The sequence below is a fragment of the Cyprinus carpio genome, chromosome B13 (assembly GCF_018340385.1).
Source record: "Cyprinus carpio isolate SPL01 chromosome B13, ASM1834038v1, whole genome shotgun sequence".
In the NCBI taxonomy this organism is placed as follows: domain Eukaryota; kingdom Metazoa; phylum Chordata; class Actinopteri; order Cypriniformes; family Cyprinidae; genus Cyprinus; species Cyprinus carpio.
Window position 1 is genome coordinate 17,645,723 of NC_056609.1, and position 18,838 is coordinate 17,664,560.

General features: G+C 38.3%; 1 long non-coding RNA gene across 21 annotated transcripts in view; it reads right to left on the reverse strand.

Moving 5' to 3' along the window:
- The window catches only part of LOC109065015, a 358,164-nt gene that overhangs the window by 190,007 nt on the left and 149,319 nt on the right, over window positions 1-18,838 (reverse strand). For 16 of the 21 annotated variants that reach the window (XR_006156269.1, XR_006156261.1, XR_006156263.1 and 13 more), the window contains one exon: window positions 18,555-18,643. This is a non-coding gene — a long non-coding RNA (uncharacterized LOC109065015). Of the gene's footprint in view, window positions 1-18,554; window positions 18,649-18,838 lie in introns of all 21 variants that reach the window. The other 5 variants (XR_006156265.1, XR_006156259.1, XR_006156276.1 and 2 more) reach the window with 1 other exon arrangement.

Genomic DNA, 18,838 nt, shown 5'->3' on the forward strand with positions numbered 1-18,838 from the left:
GTGCAAGTAAGGCTTTTGTGTGTCTGCCAATCTCAGCCATCGGCTTGGAAAGCTCAGGCCGGGTCAGGGCCCAGCAGGCTGTTTCTCCTCCACTCCTCCCTCCATATCTTCCAGAAAGTTCTACATGAAAAGCTCTAGATAAATATTTGTGCGCATGTGACACAGGGATTTCTGTGCACAGGCGAGACGAGTCTAAATTAAGATGACTGGCCCAGCCAAGGACTCCTCTTAACTGCTCAACAGGCTTTCCCTTGAAGAAGACAATTATTTGAACTTCTATCAAGTACTATCCACTTACTCACTATTGTAAGGGATATGTTTAGGAATAATTCTGCCAAAAGCACACAGGATACGAAGCATACTCAAACATACAGAAACAGTGTGTTCATGCAAATCTGTCAAAGCTTCAAATACTGTATATTGAAGAGTGTTTATTTATATGCACTCAATCTTTAAAAAAAAAAAAAAAGTTCACTATCACAGGCTCTATTTTGTACCCTACTTGTTCAAAGTACCATATACAGATCTCATTACAGTGCTCTATGGGAATTTTTAATTGCTGAGTCTTGATAAACACTTGAACCATACATCACTACAAAACTGCTAATCTATAAAGTATCATACAGTATTACTACTGTAAGATAGAGTCTCTGTGTCCTGGGAGAAAATTACCTTTTTTTGCTCTTATTTCAGCAGAAAAGACAAGTTTAGCCATGAAAACATAGGTCAAAGAGGAGTAAAAGACCCTGAGAGAGGAAGGGAACAAAATCTTCACACTCGCAGTGTGTGTGAATCTTCACAGATCTATAGACAGTGCTATATATATATATATATATATATATATATATATATATATATATATATATAGTGTATCGGCAGGAGCCTTAGGTATTAATTTTGTGTCCTGCGATGTGCTTCTATTTATTTATTTAAATTCTTAAAAGCCAGTAGCCGCAGTCTTGCATTTTATGAATCACCAAGGACAACGGTTCAGCTAAAAACTTCTTTACTGTTCCACTCAAGGTCACCTAAATCTTGAATGTAAATTAATAGCAAATTCTCATGTTTCTTGTCCCTTTAACTCATCATCACTTATAATTATGGTTCAATGTAGATAACTGTTTGAGTACATATACATACCATGCATTTTGTTATAAGGAGGTAGATTTTTATGTAAAGGTGATTAAAAGAAAACTAGTTTTGGATCTAAAATGTGTTCCTTTTTATTTGACAAATTAATTTTAGAATTGAACCTATTAATTACAAGAACAAATTATTCTTCTACAGTCAGACAGCAAGGGAAAAAAATGCTTTTGACCCCTGACCATGCAGAATTTCTCTCTAAGCTCTTGAAAATTGAGGGGAAATAAAGCTTACCAATTAAACTTGACTGGCTTGTTAGTGGTTGGACAGAAGACTGACGGCTAAAGTTATTGTATTGTTGAGTCAGTGAATGCGTCTGTGTTTTTTATGAGACTGCTGGCGGATACTAGAAGCAATGCCAATTACGATAGGGATGTGATGGTTAACCATCCATTAAAATACATCCCACAAAATGGCCACAAACTACATTCTGCTTTGCTTAGCTGACAACATATATAAGCCACCATCTCAGAAATGGAATACTATAAGAAAAGAAAACAGAAGTCAGCCGTTTAGTGCTGGAAAGGTTTCTGTGGCATGCTTGACATCTAATGTAAAGTTCTTTTAATGTATGAATTGGTCAGTTAATCGATTCTCACTCAGTGGTTGAGGTAAATGCTACACTAATGGTACAGTGATATGTAAATAAAATGGTCATGTTCAAAACATAAAACCCACAATGAAGTGGACGTATGGCACAGTGGTAATATGCATGCTTCCAACACACAGGAGCTGATGGTCTCCAGCGTGGAACCAGGTTTGAACCCATCCTGCAAGTCTGTCTTAACACTGTCATGTCAATTAAAAACTAAAAAAAAAAAAACATATGTTTTAAGCCACTGCTGCTATTTGAAATTTGTTACTTTGTTCAAATGAACCCTCTCATTTGGTAGATTACTATAATATAAGAGGTTAAATTAACAACAGAGACCAAACTACAATATTATATTCAACTACTATTTGTGTTTAGATATAATGATCATACACACAATAAAAACTAAAATATAGATTTAACTGGCCCATAGTGCAGATAATTGCTTTTATAAGCCAGCATCATTTATTGACTGATTACCGGTGCAACCCTAATAAAAATTAGCTGTTCAAATCATTTTGTATGACAATAAATGTAAAAGTAAATAATAAATTATGTCATTTGAAACAAAGAATGCTTTCATGTTTAAAATAATAATAATAATCATAAGAATAATAATAATCATAAGAATAATAATGCTGTGTATTTTATTTTGTCTGACTGTATATAATTGACTAATAATAATAATAACTGCATATCAATGATAATAAAAAAAATTATACATGCATGCATGAATAAACAAATAAATCAAACAAACACAGTATATTATTATTATTAGAATTTTAAAAGTGGAACATTTTATTTATAATAATACTACTAATAATAGTAAGTATTATTATTATTATTATTATTATTATTATAGGCACCAAATATTCTCCAGCATTTATGGTCTTTGGCCAAATAATAATAATAATAATAATAATAATAATATAATTCAATTATTAATTCAATACTAAATATTGATGCAAAGGTTATACTACTACTAATACTAACATTAATAATAAACTAATTCTATTTTCAAATTAATAATGCAGAAGTGACAGTCTGGCTGTTCAGAAAAGAGAACATGAGAAGGAAACATAGTTGGAGCCAGACTGGTTGCTCTCATGATAGTTTGACCGGCAGAGGGCTGCAGTGTTGGGGGGTGGGGGGGTGGGGGGGTGGTATCTTTGGGCAGTAAGGGACCGGGGTCCTACAGCCTTGGGCCTCTTAGCCTCCTGCCAGGCCTGCAGTCCATCACCCACAAAGCCTGGCCAGAGATGGCCAGCGGGGACGGGCAACATCCTAGAGGACAAGCAGGCAGATGGTGCCTACACCAAGGGGAGAGACACCAGACACACTCTCTCATGCAGCCTGGCATTTGGCCCAGCAATCACAAGCACTAAAGCTAATGCTAAGGGTAACTCCAAATCTAGAGAGGACGGAGCAAAGCACAAACCAGCCAGTCCTCTTCATCCACTCAATTACCCACATACACACACACACACGCCCAGCGCCGCTAGGCCAAGCACCCAAACGGCAACAGGCATCATTACACTCCAGCACACATTCTCTCACCCAGACTGACTGCAGAAGAACAGACTGCTGAGAGTTTTAAAAGTGGAAAAAGATGGAGAGTTCGTAATGAGGCACATGTGGGAGTAATAGCGGGTCCCGTTTGTGTGTGTGTGTGTGTATGTATGTGTGTGTGTGTGTGTGTGTGTGTGTGTGTGTGTGTGTGTGTGTGTGTGTGTTTGATGAACTGGGCTGCTGCTTGTGTTACCTGGGGCTTGTGTGCAGATGGGCTTGTGTCCTGAACCGATCCTCACTTTATGCGCCTACAGCTAGGAGAGGAACGAAAGATCTCGTGTACACACACACCAGCTGCAACCGAAACACTCTCCCTCTCCCCAAACATAACTACACACACTCTTCAACTCCCATCTGAGGACGCACAAACTATCCACATTACCAGATAACACAGGAAGAGATATATTTCATCACCCTCAGGTAAAAACATCCCACATGACACGAGCTATTAGAGATTCAGTAAACCACTGCACTTATATGTTTGTGTCCTGTAAGCGGAATACAAAACACATTCTCAATTTAGTGTGCACCATTTTTGTCAGTCCACTCCGTACCTGAGCGCCATCCACGGATCACCCGCTGTCAGATTAGCTGACACGAGTCCGCTCGGTTTCCAAACCTTCATATCCTCCATAATAACACATGCAATCTCTCGTCTCAGAAGTCGCAGAGAGAGGGGGGGTAAGAATGAAGGAGGGACTCTTCTATGGTGAGGGATGGCGATAAACAAGAGAAAGGGAGAAGGAGCCGCCCTGTGGATTTCAGTCCAGCTATCAGTACCCGCAACCACTCGCCTACGACAACATGACAGGTGTAAGTTTCAGCAACTTAAACGCCAGGATTAGCCACTAGTGGTTCTCTTCATATGCATTCCTTATGGGAATTAATTCCATTTGAAATGCAAGGCCAAAGGCAAGATTAGAGAGGCAGAGCCCCATGGGGAGCTGTATGCTGCAGCTAAAAGCTGGGATTTGAATAATTGTACAGGCTTAGACCAAGAATCAGCACAGAACAGAACGAATGGATTATTACTGGGAACTTTGTACATTTGTGACTGGCTTGCTTGCTGAAATACCTGCGCACACTTGCGCAGGGATGTGTGATCTCAACGAAAAAAAAAAAAGAAAAAAAAAAGGAGTTTATTGCAATTGGGATGAGAACGAGAGAAAGAAATGTGAGTGAGAAAGACACTTATGCCCTTGAGGATGTCTGCTGGTTTGGACCAAAAAGTATTAAAGGAATATTTCGGGTTCAGTACAAGTTAAGCTTATTCAACAGAACTTCTGGCATACTGTTGATTACCACAAAAATAATTGTTGAAAATGGTTTCAGTGGTTTAGCCACAAGACAAAAACAATAATAACATGATTTGCATTGTTGATAATTCAAAAATTTAGTTTTTTTTTAATGTTTCACTTTTAAAAGTGACAGAAGAGACATTTATAATGTTGCAAATTCCTACTTCCATTAATAAAAAAAAAAAATACATTCAAATTGTAAAAATTCTAAAAAAGGAAAAAAGTATCATGGTTTACACAACTAATAAGCAGCACAACTGTTTACAAAATACCAATAAATCAGCATATCAGACTGATTTCTGAACAATCACTATAAAGCTGCTAAAAAATTCAGCTTTGCCATCACAGAAATAAATAAGAAAAAAAGACTGATTTTATGGTATTTTAAATCAAATAAATGCACCCTCAATAGATAGATTTCTTTTAAAAATGTTATAAAAAAATCTTACCAACCCAAAACCTTTGGTTGTGTGAGAAAATAAATAAATAAATAAATTTTACTATCCTTTTCTGTGTAAAGTTTCAACAAGTTCTATTATTCCATTGCCAGGACAACTTAGAGCAGGTCATATGGTTTTTTGAAAAATATCTCTTTTGCAGTTTATAATGTAGATATCCTTAAATTAAAACAATCTGCAAAGTTGTTAATCAAAAAAGTGCATGATAAATAAAGATATTGTCTCTCAAAAGAGAGAGTCAGTTCTGAATCGCCTTAACGAGTCGTTATATTTTCGAATCTTTTGCCTGTTACTGGTGTACGTCACTGGGTAACACATTTGCATAATCCCCGCTTGTCCGTGAAATACGAACAGAGTCTGTCCTGTAAGACATTATATGTCTTTAGTGTAGCACACAGACTTTATAATCATTGTGAAATTGCTTTTTATTGTGCTTCATCGGCAGTTATAGGGTTAATGTGGGAGAGACGAGCGAGTGTTAGGCTGGTGCTCCTGTTATACAGCTGTTCTGTGTTCTGATTAAAAGTTAAGACAGAGCATCTTTTGTCTGTCGTTCTTTAAACATTACAGTAGACATATTTTGGTTTACAAACTCTATTGTTTCATCAGTTAGTCACGTTAGCACTCGGCTAACGTATCCACCAAGTGTTCACAATTTAGCAGCTAAACTTTAGCTGTGGGCACGATTTACTTGCATAAGTGTTTTTGTATTTTATGTCATAAGAATGGATTGGAGCACTATATTGTTTTATGTAAAGGTGCTTTGTCAATGGTAGCACTGGCTAACTGGCTCAATGACTCCTCTCTGTGCCAATCACAACAGGCTTCTCCGACTGACCAATCAGAGCAGAGTAGGCTTGAGGAAGGGAGGGGTTTGCTCCGAACTTGCTGGGAATTAATCATTTCCTAATCATTGGCAAATGACTCTAATATTAAATGTATATTCTGAGAAAATTACAATGTTTTCTGACCTTAGATGCATTTAAACCTGTTGTGGGGCACTCCAACACAATATTAGGAGACTTTAAAATACCATATGACCTGCTCTTTAACACCAAAATCATCAAAACAACTTCAAAATTATTGAAAAAATTATATTTATTTTATATTTTATTATATATTTTATATTTATTTATAACTATTTTTATTATATTCAACTATTTATTTTTAAAATACGCTTTTAAATTCTCAAAAAAAAAAAGGCCCCATTTACTCCACATGGCTGCATTATAAGCAAAACTTCTTGTGTTAACCACAAATACTTCTGACTGAGCTTAACTTTTACTGAACCCAGATTATTCCTTTTAACGCCAAGGGAACTTCACAACGCTACATGTCATTCAGAGCAGAAAAGGAATATCTAATGAAGGCAAAGAAAAGGTTATTGGACGGAAACATTAAACGTTATTTAGTAGGAAAGGCTGGGCTCATGCTCTAGAGACAGACAGGTGAGGGGCAGCTCACACAGTCGGTGGAATTATCACACCGTTACCCAGCAACGTCTCGGGAACAGCGCCCCGCCGTCGCCATGTTTATTTCATGCAGCCAATCAGTGTAATCTGATCATTAGCCTCCTGCCCCATGCCTGAGCAGGGATCCAAAACGGCCCTTATCCCTCCACTTTGCACACTCACGCTTTAATCAAAGCCTCTCATTCCCGACTTCCTCTGTCAGCACCGAACCCGAGGCACGCACGAACAACAATGCCCACACATCCAGATGAAGTGCTTATGGAAAGCACCGGCTGACATTATGAGAAAGGCATGCACGCTAATATTCATTCCTCTTCATAATATTACAACACCAGCTGAAAATTACAAACGCATTCACTATCTAGACAGCAGTAAGATAAACTAAGTCTTGGCTGGGCTTGTAATAATTGGCAATATGCCGTACATTCCTAAGTGTGTGTGTTTTACTGGTTTTGAGAGAGGGAGCGAATGATACGAGTATGAAAGAGTGAGAGCCAGAGAGAGACGGAGCTCAGGAGGCAATTTCAGAAGTGTCAATGACCAAATCCCACACAGACTGAAGTATATCAGAGACTCTAACCAAGCATATGCAAAGCAGAGGTCAGAGTCATCACTTTCTAAATGGTGTGACCAACACTTCAGTCATGCCCAGTGAAAACAGATGATGAGAACTGGGACATGAGAGGCCTTTATTTTGGAGAAGAGAAAGGGGGAAAAACAGTAAACATTAATACCGTCATCTCCAAACGACACACGTGGAAGCAACTATAGACTGAACTGAACACACACACTGAACGACGACAACATAAAAAAAAAAAAAAATCAATAGCTTTACAGGAGGATAAACATTTAAGGCCGTCCCACTGGCTGTTTATGTGCATGGCTACAGACTGCATCTCTGTTGTTTTGACAATTCGTCTTTAAGTGACAACCCACAAGGTGACAAGAGCCCTTCAGACGAGGCACAGAACAAGCGCAGGAACTATTCATCTGACGGATGGGTTTCAGCCATGTGTCAATCACGCGCTAACGCTCTTGCTGAGAGCAGTAGCCCCTGCTTCCTCCATCTGCGAACAAGACGTTCCCGGCTCTTCCCATAGCTTCCGATCCATCGTTAAGAAATTATGCTGATTAAATCTTCATGAGGCTGTGCCACTGGAGTCGGCCATATTTGAGGATTGAGTCTTTTCTAAATGTGTAAATAAGACAAGTGGATTTATCCAGCAGTCAGGTATAAGACTACTGGGTTGGAGAAACTCATCAAGGGGAAGGTGGGTTGTGACTGGGCCGGGGGTGTTTAACCCGAGAGATGATGGAGAGAGACAGGCAAAACAGCACATGCAACACCACATCTTGATTTAGCCATTTGGTTCAGAATTACAAATATAAATGTGGACTAAAGACTTGAGACTTGTGTTGATTCACATGTTTGATAACTTATACTAGACTATAACTTGGTCCATTTTTTGGGGGGGGTTGTGGGTTAATGGGTTAATGACTTCAGAAGTAGAGCCTTGCACGGGGCTCAAATTAGGCCCTAGCCCGGCCCTGACCCGTGACGCTCAGGCCCTAGCCCTGTCTGTGACCGACAGCTTATCAGAATTACCAGCCCGAGCCTGTCTTTTTCCGCCCTTCTCCCAAAACAGCTAATACTCCTGTTTCAGCTATTAACTAGTTCAGTTTTTATATAATGGCAAAGTGATTATATTTCGTTTAGTTCATTTAGAAAAATGTTTGGAGCTTTTTTTGTTCATTAAATATAAGTTTTTGTTTTTTAAAGTAAACACCAAACAGCCAGCGGCACACAGTGAGCCTGTTTATCATAGGCTATCTGTCAATTTAGCCTTCTCAAATCATCACTACTTGCCTAAAATAAAATCTATAGATATAAAACAGTTCAAACATATAACAATATTTAAACGTTAAACCTAGATAAATGTGTGCTATATCCAAGCATTTGTATGGAGACTGAGAGTGCAAGCTAAAGCATGCTTTGTAGGACATGGAATGCAATCACTTTTTTTTTTTTTTTTCACTGGATAAGCCGTCATTTTTGCTCATTAAGGTAAGAGTAATACATCATTCGTAACTGTAAAGGGTCTACTTTTATTTGTGTGCACTCACAATATCAAAATGTGCTTTTATAAAATAAAGAAAACAAACATGATGCGCTTTCTGCCGTCTTGTCTTAAACAGTAGCGCATCACAAAAATTAACCGAAACTCAGCGAATACATGTCTCACAAACATGATAAATATATCTATAGAAAGCTTTAAATTACTACTTAATGAAATAAAACAAATCAAAAACAATAACTCTTTCATTATAATCATAATCCGTAAAGATGCACTTCTCTCTAAAGGTGCATCTAATGAGGAGATGGCGAGTCAGGATCAGCAACTTCATCCTTGCGACAGCAACTCAGAAAACACTATTTTATTAGTTAATAATTCAAATATCTCTTACTATTTCCCCCTGACACATTTATGATATTTATTTTTGCCGGTGCTTTGTGGCAAACTTAAGCTTATTGCATGCATTTGAACGCAGAAAATTGTCCCGAAGCCTGGCCGGTGGTACCTGAAAAAGTCGGGCTGGTTGGGCACAGGCTGAAATGCAGGACTCTATTCAGTGGTTGCTCTTTCTGCAAAAAATAAAATAAAAAAAGCCACATGCTGAGTTTTATTTTGGCACTACTTTCGCAAACTAGCTCGGTATCTCTAAAAAAATTCCATTATATGCTACATACCATAATTTTTTTGTGGGTTCTTTTTTAATGATGAACATTTTGGCACTGTCACGAAAAAGAAAATTCTTAAAAAATTTACATTTTCCAACACTTTTTAATAATGAAAAACCACAGGAGGTTTCTGAAATGTAAATAGATTAAAATTAAATGACATTGTTGGATGTGATTGAAAGGTTTTGGAAAAACTGTTGTTAAAAAAATTTAGGTAGTTAAACAAAATAAATAAACCAACTAACTACTCCCTCTTACTTTTTTAGTAAGACATAAACTGCAAAAAAAAAAAAAAAAAAAAAAAAAATTCTGCACTTGACTTAAATGTGGTAACTTGACTGAAACTTTCCATCATTACTAGAAGGTTGATCCTCTAATACGCAATGACTAATATGCCATGTCTGACGCACAGTATGTGGTCTTCTAGCATTTAATGCAGAGCAATGGAAAGTGGAACAGTGCATACCTTGCTTTTACAAATTGTAGCTCTGAAGGCCTAGCATGATCCCCTGACCTCCAACAAAGAACAGCTTATAATTTCACTCTACAAACATCTCATATTCAGTCTAATATGAGCCAAGAACCACAAGAGAAGAGACAGACTGCTCCCAGTTTCTGTTCTCAAATTCAGAATAGTGCTCTGTTGAAGTGCTGGTTAGATTAATGTCACCTCCCTCCATCAGCTGGCGATACATCCATTTCTTTTCTGCTTTCCACCAATCACCAGTTACATTTAAATATATCAAGTCATTTGAAAGTGACAAGTCACAACGGTGCGGTAATGACATAGACTACAGCCGCTCTGCAGGCCAGCTGGGCAGCATTTGGGAATAAGGAAAGTAATACAGCTGGATAAAAACTCCTCTCTCTATTTAAAAGTGGGAGGGTGAAGGCTCTCCCCCCGGTGCTAGCGCCAACTGAATATTGCGATGGCAGGACCCCAATCTCCTGCCCGTGCCAGGCCTGCTGGAGCAGACAGTCCCGGCTGAAATACCTGGCCCTCCCGTGTCGCCCGCTTCAGAATGCTGCTAATTAAATAAATAAATCAAATGAAGAGATGTGCGAATTGCTTTTTCGGCTGGGTCCCATTCTACGGCGGGACACTTGGAGTGTCTCAGCTGGGGGGCTTGGCAGGGAGTCTGGGCATATTTTAACACAGGTACTGATCAGACCCGGCGCGCCTGTGAGACGGTGCCCAGCGCAGGCAAGCCTGGACAGACTTCACACACTCAGAGACGCACGGAGACACAGAGAAGTATGGTAACGTTACACCATGCTGAACAGGCTGAGGGTCCAGTAGCCCAAAAAAATGGAAGCACAAACAAAAGTCAGCAATGGTGTCTTTATATCTGTTGACTTGAATGGTCAGCTCACATTTAAACTTCAGCTTTGTCAGAATCAGTGCCCTTTTTATGGTGGCTTGTTTTATAATTTTGAAAGAAGTCTCTTCTGCTCGCAAAGGCTATATTTATTTCATCGAAACATATATATATGTAATGACATTATATGATATATTACTTTTAATATATTTATTCCTGTGATGCCATTGCTCCACTCTTCAGTATTACACAAGTCAGTGTCAGAAATAATTCTAATATGCTGATTTGTTTGATTGATTAAATTAAGTAATTAATGCATAAATAAACACATAAATAAAAATGTATTATTAATGTCAATATTATCAATTGTGCTCATAGAGACTGTGGTATTTTTTTTTTAGGATTCTTTTATGAATACTAAGTTCAAACAGACAGCATTTCAAGATCGCATCATTTTAAGAAAGCCACCCTCATAAACAACTTCTATTAAGCTACTGATATGCCTCATATGATGTTAGACTACTCATTCCTGTTTCATCTCCTGCAAGTGTACATGATTTCAAACATTTTTTCTAAAACTACAAATTGATTTCTTTCTTAAAAATGTTTTAACGAATGAAAAATTACTGCACCTAATAGGAATATAGTAATCAGCTGACTGCTCAAGTCTAGAGGGAAATACTGTATCCTTATTCAAAGAGAAGATTGACTGCTAACCAATCACAAACCAGAAAGAACAACTGAGGACATTTCCTGACTGAAAAGACTTGATGACAAAAGGATCCCCAGCTTCAAAGCAGTGGAGAAAATGTCTATTACTGAAGGGAAAATATATGAATAAGTTTTTCTCATTAGCTGACCTGAGACCTGCTTTATATGGGATTATTTCATTCAGGAGAAATGCTTCAAATCAATGTCAAACCAATACATCAATTGGCTGGTGACCGTCTATGTCCCTTCGAGAAAAAAAAAAAAAAAGAAAAAAAAAATGTTAAGCATTTTAAAATGACATAAAAATATACCAAAAGCAAGGTTTGCAAAGCAACGTCAAGCTTTCCAACACTGTAAACACCTCCACTGCACACACTGATTTTGTTTCCTGGATGCGTGTGTTTTTGCGTTTAGGTCTGAGGTAGTGCGAAAAGTAGTGGGTTTATGTTCTTGTTCTGACCTTCTGTCTCATTTATAATGCATTGCCAGTATAAACCTTTATGAAAGTTTAATAAAGAAAAACTATCTTCCTTGTCTCCAGTCGCAGCATTATGACAGCGTAATCTTTAATCAGTGCGATTGGGCAGGGACGGGATTTCAGCACTCCAAACCAACTTGTCATGCTGTAATCTTGCTGTGCAAACACCCACCTGGACACCTACCAGCCTCTCTCTTACACTTTGTCATGCTCCTATCTACCAGTCAGATCAACAGCAATTATAAAAAAAAAAACACCACCACAACCACCACAGCTATTAATTTATTCTGCCATTGCTGGGCAACACACAAAATTAGTACGTAATCGAATGCATGCTACTGCCTGCAACAAATAAATAAATAATTAATAAATAAAAAAAAATAAAATAAAATAAAGGCAAAGCAAGTTTATTTATATAGCACATTTCATACACAATGGTAATTGCTGCACATAAAAGGAAATAAAATAATCATAAAAAAATATAACCACAACAATAAAACAAGGAATTTAAAAACTTCTAAAATTATTAAAAATTGGTTCAAAGTTCATTTAAAACTGTTAAAAATAGGAAATGATTATTTTTATATATATATATAATACAGTGCAATCAGTTCGGATGTAGCACAGTGTTCATTCAATAAATGCACAGGTAAACGGATGAGTTTTGAGTCTAGATTTAAATGTGGCTAATGTTTTAGCACATATGATCTCTTCTGGAAGCTAATTTTAACCGCGGGCGGCATAATATTTAAAAGCAGACTCCTCTTGTTTTGTGTGAACACTTGGTATTTCTAACTGACTCGATCCTAATGATCTGAGTGGTCTGTTGGGTTTATATTCAGTGAGCATATCTGCCATGTATTTAGGTTCCAGGCCATTGAGTGATTTATAAACAAGTAAAAGTACTTTAAAATCAATCCTAAATATAACTGGAAGCCAGTGTAAGGACCTGAGGACTGGTGTGATATACTCAGATTTTCTGGTTATTGTCAGAATCTTGGCAGCAGCATTCTGTATGAGCTGCATTTCTCCCGATTTAACTGAAGAAAGTTTTGGCACATCGAACTATTAATTTCATCAATGCATTGGCAGAGGGAGTCAATGGGGCTGTAGTCATTTGGTGATAAGGCTTGGTAAATCTGGGTATCATCAGCATAGCTGTGATGGGCAATTTGGTTCTTTCTCATTATTTGACTTTGTGGGAGCATATACAGGCTAAACAAGAGTGGTGCAAGAATTGAGCCTTGTGGGACGTCCACTTAGACTTATGCTCTCCTACTGTATACTCACATAATAACCTCTCCCTTCTAAGTATGACCTGAACCATTTGAGTACCATCCCAGAAAGTCATGGACGTCCACTTAGACTTATGCTCTCCTACTGTATACTCACATAATAACCTCTCCCTTCTAAGTATGACCTGAACCATTTGAGTACCATCCCAGAAAGCCCGACCCAGTTTTCCAGTCTCTCTAGAAGTATCTTATGATTGACAGTCTCAAACGCAGCACTAAGATCTAGTAGTACCAGCACTGATATTTTGCCAGAATCAGAATTAAAGCGAATGTCATTTATTATCTTAATGAACGCTGTCTGTGTGCTGTGATGCGGTCGGAAACCAGATTGAAAATTGTCCAGGTATCCATTTGAGTTTAATTCATTTTTCAGCTGATTATAAACTACCTTTTCAATAATCTTGCCTATAAAATGAATATTTGATATTGGTCTATAGTTGCTCGATATGGTGTTTACATGATTGCTCTTTTTCAGAAGGGGCTTATCAACTGCAGTTTTCAGGTATTTTGGAAAAGTCCCAGGAAGAAGTGAGGTGTTCACCACTTCTAAGAAATCTGCTTCTAAACAGTTAAGCACATTTTTGAAAAAAAGATGTGGGAAGTCTGTCAAGATGGCAGGTTAATGATTTAAGGTGCTGTACTATTTCTTCCAAAATTTTGCTGTCAATTGCTTCAAAAACAGCCATAGTAACTTCTTTTTGTAATTGCGGTCGAATCTGTCTGACCTCTGCATAACTTGAGGATGTGCTAATTGCCTTTCTGATATTACTGATCTTCTCAGAAAAGAAGGAAGCAAACTCATTGCATTTGCTGTGGAGACCATTTCACTGGGAATCTGACTTGGGGGGGTTGACAGTCTCTCCACAGTAGCAAAAAGAGTGTGAGTGTTGTTTAAGTTACAGTTTATAAGGTTTGAGAAGAAGTTCTGTCTAGCTGTGGCTAGTTTCACATTGAAAGCATGAAGGCTGTCTTTATAGCTGCTGCAGTATATAGTGAATTTCAAGTTTTGTCTTCCATCACATCCGCCCAGCTTTTCTGCATTGTATTTTCATACTCTGAACTGCTGTTGATATTCTCCAAGGTGATTTTTGTCTGCCAGTCTTCTTACTGACTTTTACAGGAGCAATATCATCAATAACATTCTTAACTTTTGAGTTAAACGAATCAAGGGGAAGGTTAACAGAGTCTGCAGAAATGCTTAGTGTTAAAGATACAGCCTCCATAAATAGCAAACTAGTGTTTTTGTTAATGCATCTCTTTCTGGCAGAGACAGATCTAGATTCAGTGGTAACAGTGATCAATATATCAAAGAAAATACAGAAGTGATCAGATAGTGCTACATCCTTAATAACAATGGATGAAATGTTTAGACTTCTACTGATGAGTAAATCTAGAGCGTGTCCAAGATTGTGTGTGGGTCCATGTACATGCTGAATCAGTTCAAAAGTGTTTAAAATGGTTATAATTTATTTTGTAGTTTTTATTACTGCATTATCTATGTTAATATTAAAATCTCCTGCAATGGCAAAACAGTCAAACTCTGAGGAAATCATTGATAGCATTTCTGTGAAATCTTCAACAAAGTCTGGAGAGTATTTCGAAGGCCTGTAAATTATGATAAACAGAATGTGTGGAGCACCTTTCAGTACAATACGTAAATATTCAAAAGGCAAGTACTGACCAAATGACACTTGCTTGCATTGATAGACATCTTTAAATAGGACAGCTACACCTCCACCTCTCCTAAAAGCTCTGCAGACACCTATAAAAGTAAAGTTAGGAGGGGCTGTTTCATTGAGGACACTTGCACTGCAGCTGTCTTCTAGCCATGTTTCATTTAGAAACATAAAATCCAGGTTGTTTGTGGTTATTAAGTCAATGATGAGAAATTATTTATTTTTTAGTGAGTGAATGTTTAAAAATGCTAACTTGATGGTATTACTTTATGTCTTTACAGCAATCTTCGTTTGATGCATAATAGGCCACAGATTAGATGGGTCAGCCGTAAGGCTTGAGAAGGCCTTAGACTTTCTATCACGTGATAAAACAGAAATAGAGAAAGCTACAGGCACACTGGGTTCCCCCTTGTTCTGTAAACATTTGTGAATGTTACTGCTATCATAGCGGGGACCCGACACATATCACTGAGAGCTGTTATCAGGTGTTTTTGGTTCACATAGAGCAGATGGGGGAGGGTTTGGGACCTGGCATTGTGGCAGCGGCCAGAGAGTTCTCGCAGGAGGACGACGACGATGAGCTGGGCCCACAGGCTTTGGTGGTTGGGGTGCCTGCCGTTTTTTAGTTGATATCTGTGGGCTTGCAGCGAATGAGTGGGAGAGTTTGGTCCCAGCATACACCAGTTCCTCCGTTTTCTGTGAGAAGCTTAGAAGTGGAGATGCTGGAGAGAGAGATAATGTGTCTGGTGAGATGGGCTCTGGCTCTGGTGTTTCCGGTGGCTGTGATATGTTGTCCTGGGTTCCCTGGGTGTTTTCCAGAAAGTCGTCCTTGTGTGCTGAGTCTTGGAGCTGTTCTGATACATCACTGTCTGTCTGTGATGAGTTCTGTGGGCAGGGTTCAGCTGGGATGTTGTCCATGAGCAGTGCTTGTTGTGGCTGTGTGGTGTTATCAGTGTCCTTGTGGGATGTGTCAACCACATGATGACTCAGAAGCTGATATGAAGTCCTGTCGTCACTCATACTTTGTCCAGGTGTGTGTGTGCCATTCAGGTTGAGTGGATTGGCACACACTACTGAAGGATGACCGAGGGAGAAATAGATATTGTGCTTTAGCACTCAGGCCATCCAGTTTAAACAGTTGTCTATGGCCCCAGAAAAGACTGAAGTTGCTAATGAAGTTCACACCTTTTATACTGCAGGTTCTTTGTAGCCATGTATTCAGCCCAAGAAGCCGTGAAAACATGTTAGTTCCCCTTTAAACTATTTTTAGACTATTTAAATCTGAATTTATTAATTACAAATTAGACTAACACTATTTTAGACTTTTTAAATCTGACTTTATTCCTCACATTTTTTTCCCATATCTCATGGTGTTCATTTTTAAACTTACTATTTTAAACTATTTTAAACTGTTTTTAGACTTAATCTCACTACTATTTTTACATTTTATTATTATTGTTTTTTTTTTTCTCCCTGAAGTGGTAACAGCCTTCAAAAAAACAGCTACACATAACTAAAAGCAAACACCAGAGTGTAGCTGTAATTGTTTAAATCATCTGAATTATCTGAATCTATATACGTTTTATAATATTGCCTGTAGTCACTGTTCCATTCCCCACAAATGCCTTATTTCAAACAATATATGAGCGGTTTATTCCATTTTTTATTTTAAGAAGTGAAGTAGAGCAAAATTGAAGAAAAACATTGCTATATTTCAAAGGATAGTGTTGATAAATAGGTTTTTATAGTCTACTTCAACATGTTTTCTGCTGAGTTCAGCGTCCTTCGTATGGCAAAAATAACCTCAGCGCTGAAACTCCACTTGGACCGATGCTGGTCTTTATCAACTGCTCCTCATTTCCTTTACACACTTTATTTTTAAGAAACTGAGTGTACAAATGGAAGGTGTACTTCAGTAGCCAAGCCTGCTCTGTCTCAACAGTTAATCCCTGTCTTTGTTTGGTAGATTTAGAGTTGAATCTGCAGTAAAGCTGCATCACACACAGTTTTCATCCAGGGGATATGAGCTCCCCAACTTTCCTGATGACTGCCTAAAGCTCCCTGCTGAATACAGATGCTCTCACCTTTAACGTCACATACATCTGGATCCCGACACAGAGGTGGAGAGGTCTGCCTGCAAGGTCTGCATTATAATACACAGAGATAATTCAAATGCGACTGGGTTATTGGAATATTTGCCTTCATAACTTCAGCTATAAGGTTATTATTATTATTCCTATACCTACTTTCATGATGTTGATGTCATGATTAAACTATTTATAGAATCAATAGTAAGCATAACATTCAGATCATTACTCAGAACGCCAATGAGAAAAACCATAATATTCACAATATTCATGATTTGTTGGGGTTTATTTGTCTCTGTTTTATTGGAACGCCCTGGTCAACTGTCGAGATCACTTTAAGCTAGGCAATAATAATTGTATTAATAGGCAAAATGCATTTATTGAGTCATAAGCTGTAAATAAATCTTTTACTAAAATCACTTACAGTGTAAATTATTGAACAATAGTGAACTTATGAACTCAGCGGACTGAAACAAAGATTAAACTTGTATTACCACACAAATTCAAAACTGCTTTATTATTATTTGTTTATTAGAGTAAATATATTTGACTTTGTTGCCTATAGTTTTGCAACAACTCCAAGACCCTGTTTTCCCTCAGAAATCATTTCTGTAGCACATGATCTCTTTTGTGGATGAGACATTTTATGATAGCCTCCAATAATACAAATGAAAGTAGTTTCCATATAATCATGGAAAATCCAAAAAGCTTACGCAGCAGGGCAGTTTTTCAGTCGCCGACTACCGTCTCTGTTTTCTCCTGCTATGCTAACTGTTTATTCTGCTCTTGGAGTTCCCAGCTGGCATCAGGCAGAAATTATAGTTGTCTGGTGATGTGTCTGTACATGTCACTTCTGCTTTTACCACTCTACCTTTGTCCAATGTCTCGGTTAATGTTGATTGAAATATGGGCACTGTCTGTCTGCAAAACCACTTTGTGTCAACATGTCAATAGCCGCACAAGGAGAAATAAGTCAAAAAACTACCACATTGTCAAATCACACGGTACACAGAGCCGAGCGCAATGGATACGCCGGCCAGCGGAGAATATGCAGGGTTTTGACAAGGATTTCACTCGGCACATCTTATGTTTCAGAATTAATCCCGCTGCAAAATTATGGGTTCTTTTCATCCCAAACTCTCATTGCCATGGTTACAATGTTTAAGCCTGCGAGATGAGCAGAATGAGGTGTAAGAGAGAAAAAGGGAAGACAGTGCCAAGCTTTGATTCTCGTACCGTTTCTACTGCGATCAAACGGATGAATCTAATCATAACAAAGGACAAATTCCATTTTGCCAGGGCTCATTGTGCTGTGAATGAAAAAAGGAGGGGGTTTGCCGAGTTATAACAAAGTGATGGGGTCTGATGCTTAATTAAAGCACAATTTAACAAATTCTAGATGAATTTCTGCTGGCTAAGGAGGAACCAGGCCCTGAAAGTGAACAGCATGAAAAGAAAACCTACAAAAACTGATCTTTTTTTTCTAAATATGCAGCCAGACTCACAAAAGTGTCATGTAGGGCCTATATGTTGTCAAGCTTAGCATGTAAGCAAATAGCCAGTTGTGCATGGACTGCCTAGCTGTCTGAGAGACGAGAGTGAGACCCAGAGCAGGAAACAGTTCCTGACCCAGGCTTCACCCTGCACGCACATAGTCCCATGGCAGTGACCGTCACTGCAGTTAAAGGGTCTGGCTGTGTCTGTGTGTTAACTCACCCCCCTCAGCCACATACAGGATGCAGATGTGCATGGTAGCCGTTGTGTCCCTCAGGTCTTCCAGAACACAACCAACACCACTAGAGCTTCTGTACTGAACAGAGAACAGAGAAAAAGTGAAAGGGTTGTGTCAAAACATTTGAAGCATAAAGACTGGGGTCTCTTGCAGTTCATATATTATACTGGATACACTCTGTTGTCTGTGAGAGATGGACTGTGCTGTGATAATGGCTCATTTGATGTCAAACATGTTGGAAGCTGTCCAAATGCTTGTGTCCACTGCC